The following is an 18,095-nucleotide window of genomic DNA, read 5'->3' as shown; positions in this document are numbered from 1 at the left end:
AACATTTGAGTCAGAGCCTACAGAAGTGCTTCCTGTGGCCAGAGGGAGCATGGGAGACACCTTCAAGGCATCTGCTTGTGGCATTGGAGCCTTTGATCCAGATCGTATGTGACAAGAATTTTTAAGTGCTACTCATCAGACCAATTTTCCTTTTATCTGGGGTTAGTATGCAACCTCTTATCTCTGCTCTTGCCTTAAGCAGCTAACACTTGTCTCTTGATTTGCTGCCATGTGTGAGTTGCTGTTGAAGTGATGGCTGGAATTCCCAGGGGAGGACCCCTACTCCTCTTATTAACACTGTGTCGGACGTAGGTGCTTTAGTACTGCCCCCCCTGTGCATCCAGAGTAGCACATTAATTTTCTGGACCCGTCAGCACAGTCCCTGAGGGGAAAGTTAGGACTGCAGGTAAGGACACATGTAACTCAGGGACAGGCTGAACTTTACAAATGTCCGGTCCAGTCTTACACCATCCCCTGGCCGCATGGTACAGAGGGGCAGAGGGATAACCACATAGTGGGCTAGACTCTAGAACCCAGGTGCCTTGAGCCACTGGGCGCCAGGATGTTTTGGGGTGATTTCAGTGAGTTGTACGACATTTTTCGCCATCCTCAGCTCAGCATCCGAAATGCAGATTCTCTATAGCTTAAACTCTTCAAGAATCTTCTGCATTTTCTTTCTGCTTGAAGAGTTTGTGTTATAAGCTAGTGATTTTCAGTCTGGGGTTTGTGATGCTCTGGTATATTCCACATTGTCCTAAGAGAATATTTTTAAAGTTCAGTAATAGAGTTTATTTTAATTAGGTATAATTTTTAACATAAGTAAATGTTCTTTGATGCTTTTTAAAAAGTATTTTTTTTAATATTTTATTTTTTATAAACATATATTTTTATCCCCAGGGGTACAGGTCTGTGAATCGCCAGGTTTACACACTTCACAGCACTCACCAAAGCACATACCCTCCCCAATGTCCATAACCCCACCCCCCTTCTCCCAACCCCCCTCCCCCCAGTAAAAAAAGTAGATTTATGGTGTCTTGAACTTAAATAATGGGATGTTGCACGTCCCCTGGCTGGACCTTTCCAATCTGTTCATCAGACCTAATTCGATATTGAAGTATAGAGATAGCAGGGAAACCCACGGTAGTCTGCTGAAGATGAGCAGGTACATTGTTTTGGTTTTGTTCTAATTCCTGCTGAAGGGGTTACTGATACTATCTGTTCTGATTCTCTGGCTGATTACCTAAGAGTGGAAGCAAAGGCTACACAGAGAGGATTTCTAAGTTGCCTCCGTGAGGCCATTAGATAGGTGTATGTTGTCCTTATGGTTCTGTTTAGGGATATTCTGGAGAATGCTGACCGCTTTGAACTGTGCTGTCTTTGTCCTGTGAATTTGCCCCAAACACCATTATCACTCACGATGCCTAGCATTCCCTTGATCTCTGACTGTGTGAAGTGCCTGTAGACATGATAGACAAAGTCCGTTACAGAGACTACTATTCTTGGAGAGATTTCTTTTTTTAAATTCAATTAATTAAAATGGTTCCTTGAGTTGAACTTAGTTTTGAGTTTCTAGTCCTTTTCCCAAATGGAAGCAGAATAAAAATAGTAGTCATTTATTCAGCACATGTGCCAGGTCCTTATTAAATACTTTGATCCTACCCCCAACCCTGTAAACCATCCCTAGTTTACACAGGAGGAACTGGAGTCTCAGAGAGGTTAGTTCACCTTCCCTTGGACACACAGCTAGCAAGGAGAGGACTGGAAAGAAGGCAGTACAGGAATAGTACAATCCCCACATGTTGCCCTCCGGACTCCGGAGGTGGATTCTGGCTCCCTGTAGTGTGTCAGTTTGTGGTGAACATAGGTTAATGGGTACAGATGAGAAGCAGTAATTTGTAGCAGCGGACCTGAGACGTGTAGGTCTCCTTTGGCCACGCTGCTCCTGGCATTGCCAAGGCTCAGCTGTGAGCTTATGACTCCTGGGGATGGATGTTGCCAACCCAGAAGGACGGCCTACTCATCCCTGAGGCCAGCATAAGCGGCCGAACTCTTCAGATCCTCGCTCCTTCTTAAATACAGTTGTATTCTGTTTGTTCACCCAGTGCGGCTCAGATCTGCTTTTTAAGTCAGAGTTTTAAAATATTTAATGCATTTGCTATTTCGAGAAACACTGGGTTGGTTTGCTTTCTACAGCTTGGGACTTGGTGCTTGATTTGTGACTGGGCCACAGTTGTCTTCCTGGCGGGCAGAAGAGGCCGCACAGCCGCTGCCGCTGCCGCTTTCCGGTCCGCCCGTGCTTAGACACCGGGGACTCGGGAGCTCCCGCGTGCGCGGCTCGGTGACGGTGCGCCAGCCACGGGGCCAGCGCGTCCCGGCCGTCTCCTTATGATGGCGATTCAGCGAGTGGGGGCTGTCACTCTCCTCGGTTTCGAAAACGAAGCAGCAGAGGCCCGGAGGGCTCAGGTGCCGGGGATGCCACCGTGGTGGTGATTTCTGTGGCTCAGGTGTGGAACTCCAGGTGAGAACCTGTTCTTCCTCCACAGCCACCTCTCCCTCCGCCACCGTATCGAACAACATTATCAGGTAAAAGCAAGGGGAACCCTCATGTTGCTCATTTCAGTTTTTGCTCTGTTTAACTCTCTGTCCAGCCACAGTGTACACATGGCATGTTGTAGACGCTCAGATTCTACTTGTAAGTTAGCAAGGAACTAAACATTTCAGTGAACTCTGTTCTGGCGCACGCCCGGCCCCCTGCGCTCACGTTTACCACTGGACCAGAATGACCAAGCCAGGGCCCAGGCTGGAATGTGAATTTTTCGTCCGCGCAGTGGGCGCTTTTGTGTGCCGCCAGGTCTGCTGACGTTGGGATCCTCGTGGGCGCAGAGCGGGGCTTGGATCATCGCAGCCAAGCAGCCAGGCTGGCGCCGGTCCCGGCCGGGAGGGCCAGCAGGGGTGCGTCCTGCCGCCGCCCTGCACGCTGCGCTTCCCTGCTGCTGCTCTCGGAAGGGTCCATCGGGCCCTCTGGTTTGAAAGCACAACCCCAGGGCCTTTCGGTGACTGCTAGCAGCCCGCGTGCACCGTAGCGCCGCATGGGGCTCGTTTGCTCCTGAGACGGAGTTTGGAGCCTTCTTTCACTAACTCTGAGAGGAAGATTTAACTAGAACCGTCTTCAGTGCACTTAAGACCAGCCCCAAATACTCTTCACACTGTGAAACAAGGAAACAGCCAGCCTTTAGAAAATGGAAGTTACAGTTTTAGTGTCAGTCAGAATGTTCTGTTGGACCAGAGTATAGGTGTGATCGGCCAGGCTTGTGCAGCTCCTCACGTGAGGGGTTGTGGCCCAGGAATTTGGGGTGCACGTCGGTGTGCCCAGGGAGCAGCGCCGCCTGTGAGTCACAGTTCTCATTTCACATGTGTACATCCCTTGGGACAGGAAAATAAGTTTCATTTTTTGGATTAAGGGACTCTTCTGAGGCTGTGGTTTGTTGTTATTGTTACTTTAATATACACAGTTGTGTGGAAATCCTTGATAATCTCGAGTTTAAATCATCCTAACTAGTTACCCATGTGTTCATGTTTATCTTAAGTCTGAAAACCTTCACTGAAAGATGATGGAATTTCTCATTTCTAAGATTGAGAGTATGTAATTTTTATGAACATTGATGATTTTTTTGTCTTGTATCTTCCGTGTGAAAGTGTAATTCTCACGTGTGTGTAGGCTGTGGTAGAACTCCGTGCAAATCCATGAGCACTTATTGAGCACCTGTTCCATGCCGACCACGGTGTTGGTTGTTGCTGGGGATACAGATTGTGGAGCGAGCACATCCCTGTTCACATGTAGTTTACAGACCAGCTGGGGAGGGGAGAAATAGGGGATCAAACAAATAGATGTTGAATTCCCGTTCTCCCAGAGTCAGTGACATAGGCGCCATAAAAGGGTCACAGCTAAAACAAGAGAGAGATGGTATGCGTGGAAGAGGCTCCTAAGAAATCGGCTCTGTGGGGTCAGCAAAGAAAGTGTATATGAGGTGGCATATAGACTAGGTGCCCCAAAAGATGGCTGGGGTTGCAGGAACTGGTGGGGTTAGCTGGCAGCAGCCGGGGGGGGGGGGGCGTCGCATGAGCCTGCAGCAGGCCAGAAGGCAGTGCACAGGGGAGAGCCTCCGGTCCCCTTTCTGAGGATACATGCAGTAGGAGGGAGAAACTTCCAAGGTCCTGGCCGATGGCAGAGCAGCCTTTTCAGGACCAGGCCCCTGAGGGACATCTCTTTTTGAGAATCCTGCTCTGTGCCCTGACCTGGGCTCCTCTGTTAGCACAGGAGGGCGCCTTGGGCACAGGCCCGAGTCTGAAGTCACCCCACAGAGGAACCTCTATCTTTGTGTTCTCCTCTACTGCAAACGGTTTGGGCTTCTTTGGGGAAGTAAAGCAGAACTGGGTAAAGGCCAGTTTCTGAGGCTTCCTACAACTGGAAACTCAAGCTTTTTAAAGCTCTTGAATTAATGAAGAGTTTGTTGACTTTTTAAGAGTTGTTTCTGGGATCTCAGGTTTGAGTACTAAGAATGCAGAGCTCTTCCGTCAGCGTCCCTCACTTTGTGTCGCTTTTTGTTAGAGATGGTGGACGTTTGTGGGTGACCTTTTAAGGACACATGGGGCACACAGAGAAAATCTTTTCCTACAGCGAGCTAGGAACACACTCATGTCCCCAACCAACCAACTCAGCATTAACTCGGGGGTGGTTAAGCTGTCCCCCGGGGCGAGCTTCCCCTTACCTCTTCCTGCAGTACGTACCACATGTTGGCCTGAGGGAGAAGGGGGTGGATACAGTGGGATGAGTGAAGTTCATGATGACAACATTAGTTTGTTTCCAAAACAAGAGTTACCAGGAATTTTTTTTTTTTTTTTTTTTTGAGTTACTGGGATTTTGATGGAAACCCAGGGCATGCTGATCAGAATTTTGAGCCCTGTGGCGCTGGAGGAAAGCTGTCGCAGTCAGCCCTAGAGCGCCTTCCCTGCCACGTAGTTTGTTTCAGAGATCTAGATCCATCTAGCTTTTTCAAGCTGTGTAGTAAATGACCAAGGACACTCCCAGCTCTCCTCCGGATAACCAGCCCCACAGGGGGAGCAGAGCCTTCCTCAGGTCCCTTGAGGGTGAGGGTGCCACTGCAGGAGTAGCTTCGCCAAGCAGCTGAGTTAAGGAAGGAGTCCCCAGAGAGCAACCGTCCGTGCACTTTACAGGCTGCACACTTGTGCCAGCCCACGTTGGGCCTCCTGGGCCGGGGGCTGAAGGGCATGGCCGCCTCGGACAAGAACCCTTGATGAGACCCAGACACCAGCCGGGAGGAGCGCGCTCTCCGCGCCCATATCATGGGCTGTGATGAGGGGATCGGCGGTGGTTTTCATAAACTACCACCCAGACCCCTGGGGGCTCCCAGCCTGTGTGTTTTCTGAACAAACTACAGTGTGCGTGTTGGTATGAGTAACCTGGAACCACTTCCTGGAGACCCCCAGGACCACCAGGCCGCTGCGGTCAGAGTGCCTCAGACATGTGCTCGTTCCTGAAATACGGGCTGCTTGATGTTCCATCCGTCCCGTCGTAGCTGGACCAGAAGGATTCAGTGGTTTAAATACAAGTCGGGGGAAGTTCGTGCTTTGTGTTCTTCTGACACCTGACGGTCCCATCTTCCGCTCTTCTTCCTTTGCACTGAGCTCCTCCGGGGAGCTGGCTGGCTGACATCCGAGGTGTCAGTGGAGGTGGGCAGCTTCTCCCAGGCCATGGTGAAGCCGTGGTGAGAGACCTGTATGGAAACCTGCCCAGAGCAGCTCGGATCCGCCGGGACACTCAGCCCCCACCTGGAGGGGCCCGAGTACCTGTACAGTGGCCGCTTACTTGATCGCTTGCCCACACTGCGGCGCCTCTTTGGCACCTGTTCTTTCCCCCCAAACAAATCCTGCTGCCCCCCCTCCCCCCCCCCCCGTCAGCTTTGTAAGCTCTTCTCAAAGCCCAGAGCTGTCGGCTGGTGGGCATCTCTCCCCTGCGCCTCCTTTCCTGCGGGCTGTCGGGGAAGCCCTGTCCTTGGGCATGGTATTTGTGCGCTAGGGCTGCAATAACAGCGTCCCCCAGACCAGGGGCCTTAAGCACTAGATACTTGTTCTTTCACAGTTCTGGGGGCCGAAAGTCTGAGGTGCGGGGCTTAGGACTTGAGCATATGATTTGAGGGGAGGGCAGAGACACCCAACTCAGCCCTTAACGGCTTCTGTGAAGGCACCTGCTGCCCCCTCACCCTCCCTCCTGGATTTCTTTACGGCTAAAAGCCATGATGAAACGACTGCTAGCCACGTGTGTTGAGACCTGAGTACAGATTTGGTGTGAGAGCTTGTTTGGATTTTTCTAAGATCTTTGCCTTATGTTGAATCCAAAATTCAGGGAAAAGAGAGGACATGTTTCATGTCTGCATCTAAGGAGGGTGTGGAATTGTAATTGTGTCTGTGTGGCTTGAAGGGTAATCTTTGCTTCTGCTCTTTTTATTAAACAAATGTGATATGATAACAAAATTAAATACTCTTTTCCCTCCTTTCTTTGAGATGAGGAAGCCTTTCCTTTATTTTAAAATTCAACTTGCAGAAATGGATTGTACTTGATAATTTGCTATGCATCCATAAAAACCATAAAATAGAAGAAGCGATGTTGCTGGAGTAGCTGTTCTCATTTCCTGGCAGTCATTACATGCTCCCAATACAAAAACATTTTTCTCCTAACTGTCCGTTCTGAGCTCAAAAATGGATTTCCCTCTAGCCTCTGTCATTCAATTATCACCTCAGGAAATGCATAGAGATCTAACTGATGATCCCTTTAAGACGTCCTGCGGCATACCACCCTCTCTCATCCTTCATCTTTTGTCCTGTTCCCGTCAGTAAATGTTACATTGCCAATGTATATTTTATAGTGTGACCCTGACAGTGTCACTTTGATTCTGTGCAGGGATAATAAGATTGCACATATAATGAAAGGCCGATAAATAGAAAAATGTTTACGAGATGGAGAATAGCGCTTTTAACAGTTTTATGGCTTTCTCTTTTCCTCTCTTCTCTTCTCCCCCTTTGCTGGTAGAATTGTGGTTTTGTTACAGGAACAAGAAAACATTAAGAAGGGTGATGTGGTAATAGAACTGACGGCGGTGAAATCCCACTTGCCCTGTTGCTGAACTCCAATAAAATGAATTCAGGAAATAACGAAGTATTCAGCTTATAGGAAAGAAAACTGATTTCAGTGAATGAATTCTTGGGAGTTTGGGGGGCCCCTACAGAGAACACAAGATTCCCACTGTTGGTATAATTGTACTTAAGATAGTAAGTCTTCAACAGCTCAGTAAAACCAGAGACAAAGGCCCCTGCCTGAGTTGGCCCCCGTGTCGGGGTCCGAGTTAAGTGACGGCCACTCTTGTGGCTGCGTCAGGACTGCCCAGGCTTCTGTGCCACAGGTGGGTTCAGGCCCCACATGGGGCGGGGGTCCTTTGTTCCAGGCTGGTCTAGACTGCTTTGTGGTGGCTGTGACCTTTGTCTTCAAATAAGTCATTTCCAAATCTCTTGTTCATTTTTTACTGTGGTGGTTATTCTTGGTTAAAGGAAGAATCTTCTATGTTGCTCAATCGATAGGTTTTTAGTGGAGCTGCTTGGAGAAGTGGTAGTAGGAAGAGGTGCGGGAGACCCATCCCGTGGCCCTCGAGTCATCTCCACGGGTTTGAGCACGCTTCAGAGCTACCATTTTAAATAGATGCTTCCTGGGAGAGGTAACTTGGGAAAGAGACATTGTAGCATTTCTTAAGGGGCCCGGCCTGGTCAGGCTCTCAGGTCAGGACGCCTGTGAAGCTCATCTGCGTGGCACGTCTCTTTGGCATATGTGGCTTAGAGCCAAATGTGGCCAAGAGGGCTTCGCCCATAGCATAAGCCATTGGATGGCTTGAGGCGCGGTGAGCAGGTTGTGAGGGTGCTTGTGGGCTCCTAGGGTCTGTGCGATATAGTCCTTGGAGTTTGTTCTTGGTATGGGAAGTAGAACATATTTGTCTAGGCTTATGTGTAATTCTGATTGTGCCCTTGGGTCTACCAAATGTGTTTCTGAACCTGGTACCCTTGCTTTGGCCAGGTGCGGCTCTGTCATTCTTGGGTGCAGCATGGGGGGCTGGCTCCACCCTGAGGTGGGAAGGCTGGCTGCTCATTGTCGGGGATGCACAGTGCCCTTTTTTTGCTCCTCTGCCTATTCAAGGTCCATGGAAGAGGTTTAAGATACTTTGTAGATGAAAGATAACCCAAATTTGAGCCTCTGGCTTTAAAACCTATATATATATATATACATATATATATATATATATATGTATATATATATATATACATACACACACACACACACACACACTTCTCAATTCATAGTGGGACGGTTAAGAGCATAGGACTGGAACCAGACCCTCGGGGCTACCGCTTGAAGCTCTGTGAGCTTGGACATGTGGCTTTGTCTCCCTGTGCCTTGATTGTCTCATTGTAAAGCAAGGATAATGAAGATATTTATCTACTAGGGTAGCTATGAAGACTGAATATATTAAGTTATAGAGGACACTTATTTATAGTGCTTAGCTCTCATCGTAGATGTCATAGCCCAGTAACAGTGATTGTTGGTTTGTAGGTCTGCTAAAGAGGAAGTGGATTCCTCAGCCACACCCCCTGCTGTCAGCCCCTGGCACCCATCTTCAGAGCACTGCTTCCAAGCACCACACACACTGGTCCCTGGAAAATGAAACAAAAATAAGAGCAATGTAGTCATTTTTCTTAACACTAAATACCAGATTAAGGAACTCTTCTTATTTGGGTATTGTCTGTCCTTTTTACGTTTTTTAGAGATAAAATGTCATTTCTTTTATGAAATAATGGTACGATCAGGAAGCAATTACTTATTTGTCTTTTTTTAAAGATTTCGTTTATTTCAGAGAGAGAGAGCGCGCGCACAAGCAAGGGAGAGGAACAGAGGGAGAGGGAGCAGCAGGCTCCCCACTAAGCCAGGAGCCCGATGTGGGACTCAATCCCAGGACCCCCGGATCATGACTAGCCGAAGGCAGATGTTTAACTGACTGAGCCACCCAGGTGCCTCCAGGAAGCAGTTATTTTTAATGACCTTACTTGAGAACAAAGTCAGTAGTCTGATATCTCTTTCTCAGAAGTTAATTTCTTAGAATTAATTTCAGGTGAATTTTAATGCTCAAGAAATATTCATTCCATCAAATGTTTACTGAATACTCATTATATTCAAGATGTTGTCTTGATAATAATAAGATCTCTGGGGTACTCAAAAGAAGTAGACACAGTCCTGGGGATGTTGGACAGGTTCATTCATGGTTATGATCCAAGGGGGAGCCTGGGTATACCAGGAAAGAGGCAAGTGCAGAAAACTGTAGACGTGCAGATGTTGTGATGACCTCAGGGGTTAGAGGAGAGGGTAAGTAAGACTTCAGGGAGAACGTGGTATCTGTGGTGACCTGAACCCAGGGTGGTGAGGACTCCGATACAGACACTGAGGAGACAGTGGTGAGGGGTTTGCAGGGCTGTAGCCCACAAGCAGAAGGGACGCGCCGAGGGACGGCAAACTGGCTGCGGCGTTTGGCATTAGCCAGGGGCTGTGGGAGGTGGGCAACGCAGGAGAAGGGTCTTCTTCGGACAGAGGGAAAGTCCTGGGAGAGACAGCAGAGCAACTGGACCTTTGTTTTGTTGGCCTTGTGGCGCCTTCATTGACTTGCAGCGGAAAGTGACAAGGTCAGAGCTGGTCTGTGGGAAGACTTGAGCGTGTCTCTCTGGGAGAGGACAGGCCAGCCTAGGACCTCCAGTCTGGACATGTGAATGGCGGTGTAGGACCAGAGAGAGGACCCACAAGTGGCTGAGGTCAACAATGAAAGCAACATAGAGTTTAGGAAATCTCATTACAATTTTGGCAAAAAAAACAAACACCAAAAAAAAAAAAAAACCCATCGCCAACAAAAAAGAAAAACCTCTACAAAACTTTATTCATTCTTCCCCAGTGTATAAATAGTGGTAATCATCATTTTAAAAATTATTTAACCTCTCAACTAGGATTTCATTTTTAATATTTATTTATTTATTTATTTGAGAGCAAGAGAATGTCAGTTGAGTGCAGAGGGAGAGAGAGAATCACAAGCAGGCTCCCCACCAAGTGTGGAGCCTAACCCCGGGCTTGATCCCGTGACCCCAAGATCATGATCTGATCCGAAACCAAGAGCTGGATGCTCAGCCGAATGAGCCACCCAGTTTGCCTGTCAACTGGGATTTTTTAAAGAGATGTTGGGGGAGTGCCAGGTTCTGGAACATCTCTGTGGGCATGTTAGTGTGGCCTCTTCTTATACCCTGTTAAGCCCAGGAGACCTTCACGCACTTCCCAAGTCATCATCTTCCTCCCTTTCCCTTACCTTGCCCCAGAAGAGGAGCTGGAGGTGGGGCTGTTGCCTTGCCTAGAAACTGGCTGCCGCCTCACCCTCGGGCTTCCCCTTGTGGCCACGCTAGATAGGTGCCCTTGCGGCTTCTGGCTTCTTGCACGAAGAAGGCAGTGATCCTGCTGTGTGCCTTCAAGCAGATCGTCATTCTGTCAGATGCTCTCTGAGACCACAGAGTTGCTAGTTAACGATTAAGCAGCAGAGCAGTTGACTGGTGTCGGGCTCCTTCAGGGATTAGGGCATTCGGTTGGTTAACAAAAGGAGGAGCCCAGGAGAGCACTGCTTTAATTATCAGAGTTGACGCTGGAAGACAACCAGTTGCCTGCTGGAAAAAGATCTGTAAAGGTGGCTGTTCCTAAACATAGCTGGTGGTTCTGCCCAGTGCCCAGCTTCTCACCTCAGATGTTCGGAACAGCCGTCAGCACCAGCCCTTGAATCCTCAGGGAGTGAAAGGAAAGAATGACTTGCATAGGAGTCTCTGCCAGGAAATTTGACTGCCTTACTTCACTGCCCTGAGTTAGTAGTTTTTGCCAAGAAATGCAGCTGTAATTCCCAGGCAGGGGTGGTCGTGGAGGTCAGGGTGGCCAGGCTCAGCTGCAGGGTCAGAGCACTCCTATTAGAGGGCTTCCTGGGGGATGTGGCCCATGCAGGCTCTCCCGACCCGCTCCCAGAGCCAGAGCCGCATTCGCATTCGCCTGGGACCATGACCACTTTTGGGGCCCCGGGTTGGGGAGTGAAGTCTGAGAAGCAGCCTTGTGCCATGTTTCCTTCTCCCTCCTGCCCCTGCTGGGTTGGGGACCTTGTTCTGTAACTTTTCATTGCTCGCTGGAACTTCTCTCTGGAAAAACACACCTTAAAAAAAAGGAAAGAATGAAAAGAAAAAGGAAGCTTTAGATTTCTCCATTCCAGCCAGCCAAGTGGTGGGATTCTACACTCCTTTGTACCTCGGCCCCCAAGGGGCCGGATGGAAACTGAAGGGTCTCCTTCAGCAGAGGTTTTGCAGGGCAGTGATGCCCTGATTCTCACCAGCTGCACTTGAGCGTGCAGAATAGGGCATTGGGAGGAGAACAGTTAGTGTACTCTTTCTGCATATTCATGGTAAAATATTTATTTGGCGTCAGAACAGTTAATAATAGGTCTTAAAGAATTCACATAATTTCTTCTAAATGCTTACTTTCTCACCCACGCGGTGGGCCCTGTCCCATCACATTGGCTAGCCGGGGCATGTGGGCTTGAGGAGCTGTGAAGTAGTAGCTTTGGAGAGAAGCTCTGTTTCTACTGCCCTTATCCGAGAGCGGCTTCCCAGGCCTCCTCCCCCAGCCCCCACCCTGCTCTACCCCACCGCCTTTCTCTGAGGACGCCTGTTGAAGGTTTGGTGCAGAAGAGAAAGTGAGCGGCAGTTCCCCTCCCCAGTGGGGGAAGCATTTCTCTCCTGGGGACCTTCGCTGTGGAGCGGGCCCGGACCCGAGTCCTTCCTGCCTCCCTCGCTCCCTGCCCCTCCTCGCACAGACCAGGACTGGGTTCTCAAGGCCTTCCTTGACATAACTGAAGTCAGCAGTTCTCCATTTTTCCCGCTGGTCACAGAACCACTGTGAGAATGGAAGGTAACAGAGCGTGACTGTGTCCACCGAGTTGAGAGGAGCGTGTGAGAAGAGAGTTCTTGCCGAAAGACTGAGGCCTGCCTTGGCCTCACAGTAGCGGGCGGGCTGCAGGTACCCCATGGTCTGCATGCTGGGGTCACTAGACTTCATCTTCTGCCTCACACCCCCCACCCCTGCACCGCCTTCCCCACCCCTGGATGTCATGCCTTTTTTGTGTGGTTGTGGCAGGAATAATATGTTGTCGTCACAAGAATTGGGACTTAGTCCTAGGTTGTACCCTTAGGTTTCTCCCGTGGGACAAAAATAATTGACTTCTTTTCCTGCCTCCGTATCAGCCTCCCAGAGAGCTCGTTTCTGGAGGTGATGGCAGGCTGAGGCGTAAGAGAGCCTTGGGGGCGGGGGACTTGGCTGCAGTGCTCGCCCCGCTCCCCTGGCAAGCCCTTGACACTTGCCTTCCAGTGCCTGCTCGCTCGCTGCCCACCTGTGCGGCTCGTGCCTCTGTGCCTTCCTCTTCCCAGGGTCCCAAGACATGTAGCTTATCTTACTTTAAAAATATTGTGTGTGTTGTATGTGTGTGTGTGTTTATCAGGCAGGAGGGGTTACAGGCTCCCCTCCCTTTGCAGTGCAGTGCCTGTGGGAAATTAAATAATAATCACGTTTGTGGACATTGTTTTAACTCAGCGAGTGGCTGTAGGTAGATTGACCTGTTAGTAAGACGGGAGGGAGACCTGGTCAGGCTGCCAGCTGCCACCGTAGTACCCCACCCCGCTTCTGCTCTTGCGCACACGCGTGCAGTGGGATGCTTGCTTACCCTGCTCCCTGAAACGTGTCGCCAGTCTGTGGTTCACCCAGGGTGAAGCAGAGCTGGGCCCAGCCATGCCAGCAGAACTTACCTGAAATGAGTTTATACCAGGAGGCTCTTGGTAAGTGGTGAACAGCGTGAGCCCACCCCCACTCAGTTGCTTCAGTTCAGATGGTGTGGGGAGGGCGGGCATGGAGGACATTGCGCTGATGTTTTATGTGGAGTAAACTTGATGGCCTCACAATCCGACATGAGGAAGCACAGAACTACAATGGTGACTGCAGAGAAGGAACCAATCCTCCTACTAATTCCAAGTGGCTGAGCCCTAGAAGCTTCTGGATTACAGGAGTGGCCGTGATTGAGCTGTCTGCTGGTGCCTGGAGCCTTTGGTCAACCTGACTCTCTCGTCCCGGCCCCCACCCACCCCGATTGCAGAGCATCTTTAGCTCCATCCTCCTCCTGTGCCTGGCATTCCCCACCCCATGTTTTCATTTTGATGGAAAATCAGAGAAACTTCATGGGTCCTGGTTCTCTACCCCTGAGTGATTTGCCTAGGGAGAAGACCTGCTGTGCAGAGATCCTGCCTCAGGGCGGGGAGCTGGTGCCTAAACCCAGGAGCAGATCATGGGCTTCAGCCACCACTGCCCCCTTACACCAAAGGAAAGGCGAAGAGCTTGGGGTGGGGAGGGGGGCTGTGTGTGAGAGAGAATCTGCTAAATATAGACCAGTGGGTTTAAACGCTTCTCTTGGCAAGCACTGCAGCCCATAATGCTGTCAATTGGAGAGGACTTCGCCCCCTCTCCTTTCCTTTTTTGCCCAGGCACTAACCCAGTTTAGTCGCTCGTGCTGCGTGCAATTACAGCACGGAGACGTGAGGTGTGCTGGCTGGGAGGCCTTGTTGTGCGGTGGGTGAGAGCCCCGGGAACAAAACGATAGGGTCCGGCCATTCATGTCCACGTTGCTGCCTCTGTGTTTGCTTGCAAGCAAAGGCGGGAGCTAATTTGCAAGGCTGCCTTTGTAGAGCTGCCTTTTGATCAATGATTGCCTGTGTTAATGTTTCAGCAAGCTATTGATTTCTGCAACAGCTTTTGTTCCCTGAATTTATGTGCAGCGGGTCTCTGCAGCACACACTATGCATGTTTGATTAAAGTTCAATTGACTTCGTTCCTGGTGAGGCCTCTGGCTGCCTCATTCCCTATTTGTAGAACCAAAGCTTTTCCCGACATGTTCTTTTGTTTGTGCTCAAGACCTAGCCACCCATGCAGTCACCAGTATGCTGTTTCTAATCCTCCTAGATCCGCTCCATTCCAGTGTTTAATCCCTTCGTAGACATTGCGGTGGTTGAGAGGCAGCTAATAAAACCTGGCCTGGATTTTTTTAAGTCAACTTCACTGATGTGTAGTTGGTGTGCACACCATTTATACCATAAAAATATACCCACGTTACGTGCAGTAAGGGCACAGTTCAGGGAGTTCGATAACCGTGCCTCCGTGCAGATAGCACCACTATCCGTTCGTACGATGCTCCCTTCTACGCAAAAGGTTTCCTCATGTTCTTCAGCAGGTAGTTTTCTACTTCCTCGTCCTCCAGACTAGGCAATCCCAGCAAACTCGTTTGCTTTTTGGGATTGTAGATTTGCCTTCTCTCTCTCTCTTTTTTTTAGATTTGCCTTTTCTAGAATGGAATCAAACGGTCCATACCCCTTTGTATCTGGCTGCTTCTATCCAGTGTGATGTTCTGAGACTCATCCCTATTACCAGGTTGATCAGCAGTTGGTGCATTTTTATTGCCAACTAGCACCTAGTAGTTGGGCGCATGGTGACCGTTTATCCCTTCTCCCACTGAGGGGTGTGGGAGTGTTTCCAGCTTTTGTCTGCAAAGAGTAAAGTTTCTGTGAGCATCTGGATGAAAGTCTTCGTGTGAGCATATGTTTTTAATTCTTTTGGGTAAACACCTAGGAGTGGGATCAGTTGCTGGGTCATATGGTAGATGTTTGTTTAGCTTTGTAAGAACTGCCAAAGTTTAAAAAGTGGTTGAACCATTTTATAGCCCCACCGTCAGCGTATGAAAGTTCTAGTCACTACCCCATCTTCCTATATTTGAAACTTATGTTTTCATTTTCCAAACTAGTTTATAGGCTTGTAGTGGAACTCCTTCTGGCTTGGTTGTTTGATCCTTTGTAGTCCTCTAATAGAACCTGCTCTGGACTCCTTTTCCTTATTTTGTTTTGTTTGTAAGATTTCCTTTATTCTGTGAGAGAATGAGCACAGGCAGGGGAGCAGTAACTAGGCAGAGGGAGAAGCAGGCTCCCCGCTAAGCAAGGAGCCCACTGCGGAACTCAGTTCCAGGACCCTGGGATCCTGACCTGAGCCAAACACAGACAGACATTCAACCAACTGAGCCACCCAGGTGTCCCCTCCTTTTCCTTGTTTAAAAGGTTTTGTTGTTGTGGTTTTGTTTTTTTAAATTTGAGAGAGTGCATGCGGAGGAGTTCATGAGTTTGGGGGGAGGAGCAGAGGGAGAAGCAGACTCTGCGCTGAGCAGGGAGCCCAACTCAGGGCTTATTCCCAGGAACCCGAGATTGAACCTGATTCAACCTGCGTTGAAGGCAGACGAGTAACCACATGAGGTACCCAGGCACCCCTAAAAGATGTTATTTCTTAATTGCTGACAAAATGCTGATGTTTATTTCAATATTAGGTTTCTTTGTTTTGTTTCTTTTGTTTTCTAGTTCTCTCACACAGTCCGGGAGTACACAGTGCAGGAGTGGAAGTTAAGGTTGAGAACCTATGCTTTTTTCCTGAGCCTTTCTCTGTCTGGCATCTCGCTTTGGGCCAGTACCATAGCCTCAGTGAACTCTGGCTTCCCCGCTTTTCATCTGCCAGCTATGCCATCTTTTAAAGCCATTTGAAACTCTTTCAAACATTCCTATTTGAGACATTGAAATACTTTTGACCTTAAACAACACAGGTTAAATGGCTCAGGCTCACTTACAAACAGATTTATTTTATGTTGTCCAGTACTGTATATATATTTTTCCTTTTTATGATTTTTTTAGTAATTTTTATGATTGTCTTTAGTTTACTGTATTGTAAGAATACAGAAATAATACATAAAACATATGCAGTGTGTGTTAATCGACCGCTTATATCATTGGAAAGGTTTCTGGTAAACAGTAGACTCTTAGTTTTAGGGGAGTCAGAAGTTGCACCTGCACTTTGGCTGTGGGCGGCAGCAGGGGGGCGCAGGTCCCTCGTAACTGCAGGAGGCACTGCTGTGCTGCAGCCTAGTGCCGCGTAGAGACGTGCGGGCAGCTGTGCCAGTGCCACCCGCTGGCGCTGAGATTTTGGCAGAGACCCTGGTAGCGCCTTCCACCTCACTTTCTCTCCCATTTTTTATTCCTTCTGTCTCCTGTAGCTTCACATTTCCTCCTACATCCCAGGCCTCTCATCTGCTGGCCCCTAAAATGACTTCAGCTAGAGGAGGCAGTGGGAGGTACCACTTCCTTCCAGGTTTGGGATTGGACCATGATTTACTGTACTGGTTGTCTTTTTGAACTGATAGAGCATGTCACTTTAACAAAGTGTTGAAGACTGACAGTGACTTCTCTTGGCTTCTGTTCTGTATTTTCTCATAGGAAAACCAGAGTCAGATCAGTTTTATATCAGCACAGGTCTCTTAATCCCCAGTGGATTTAGGAATTTGTTCCCTCTAGCCAGCCAACACCAAAAGATCAGTAGAGGTAAGTGACTTTCCAAGTCAGGAAAATAGGAAGGAAAGAGGCAGGAGCCAGGAGGTTTTCAGTTCATGACCTAGGGGCTCAGAGTGCTTCAGTCACCACAGGGACAAAGGTAGCCTGTGCTTGTAGAACAGCACGTGATAGCCAACAGCTCAGAAATCCAAGGGCAGGCATTCCTGCATTGTCACTTCTTACTGTTTCTGTCTCGTGGATCTGAAAAGGGCCGGGTGAGTTTGCAGGCTCTTCTCTGGTGGCGGCTCCTGGCCTTCTGGGCCTGGGGTCATACTTCATCTGTTCGGTATTGGCAGTCACTAGCATTCTCTTAAGTAGCCCTTGGAAAGACTGAAACATACTCACGGCTCCAAGAGATACATGGTGTATGTAGGCTTCTGGAAGCCAGTCGGAAGCTCCTCTGGGATCACAGGCTCCTTTAAGGATCTGACGACAGCTGTGGTCCCACTTCTTAGAAAATGCACAGGCATAGACTCCGACTCTGAGCAGTGAACATTCAACACGCACGTGCTACCTGCTTTGCAAAAGCCATTTCCCCACTTAAAATCTGTCCTCTTCTCTACAAACTCACTTCTCATCATTCTAAGGCTCTAGCCATCACCAGCGTCTGTCTGTCGCCTGGTGTCTGTGCTCTTTGTCCACCGCCGTCTCACTGGCACTGGTCTTTCCAGCCAGATCCCAGGTCACCAGAGAACAGAAGCTTCATGTCTCTCTCGGCTCCTCCCTTCACAGGGCACTGAGCCTTCCCTTCCATGAGGCAGTGCGGTGCTCTGGCCACCTGGCTCCCACCTGGGGGTACGAGGTTCCCACAGGGGGGCTTCCCAGGATACAGTAGTCAGCCACACTAATTGATTGTCCACAAGATTGATTCAGTTAGAGAAAATCAATGTGAATTACACACTTTTGCTGTTTTAAGTGGGGTTTTTTGGCCTTTTTTATTTATTTTATTTTTAAAGATTTATTTATTTATTTGACACAGAGAGAGAGAAAGAGAGAGATCACAAGTAGGCAGAGAGGCAGGCAGGCGGGGTGGGGGAGGGGAAGCAGGCTCCCTGCAGAGCAGAGAGCCCGATTTGGGGCTTGATCCCAGGACCCTGAGATCATGACCTGAGCCGAAGGCTTAACCCATTGAGCCACCCAGGCACCCCTTTCTGTCTTTTTTTAATTCCTGGTAAAGATACTTTATCTTGGGATCTTCGTTTTAAGCAATTGATGGTGTGTCAACCAGGCTTAGCGGAACATGCCATTCTCCTGTTGGTGTGTGTGGTGTGTCTGCTGGGCTCCTGGGGTGGGAGGCAAAAAGCCCCTCTCTTAGAAAGGTTTATTGATTTGTTTTAAAGAGAGAGCACGCACATGGATGCATGGGGGACTGTGGCAGAGGGAGAGAATTTCAGACAGACCCCCCGCTGAGCGCAGAGCTGGGGGAGGGGCTGGGTCTCAAAGTTGCATTTGGG

General features: G+C 49.1%; 1 protein-coding gene across 5 annotated transcripts in view; it reads left to right on the top strand.

The window, feature by feature from the left end:
• The window catches only part of RERE (arginine-glutamic acid dipeptide repeats), a 425,837-nt gene that overhangs the window by 394,685 nt on the left and 13,057 nt on the right, over positions 1-18,095 (top strand). The window lies entirely within an intron of this gene.

The sequence above is a fragment of the Mustela putorius genome, unplaced genomic scaffold, assembly GCF_011764305.1.
Source record: "Mustela putorius furo isolate JIRA1106 unplaced genomic scaffold, ASM1176430v1.1 tig00003853_pilon_pilon_pilon, whole genome shotgun sequence".
Lineage (NCBI taxonomy): Eukaryota > Metazoa > Chordata > Mammalia > Carnivora > Mustelidae > Mustela > Mustela putorius.
This window is presented reverse-complemented; position numbering and strand designations above follow the sequence as displayed.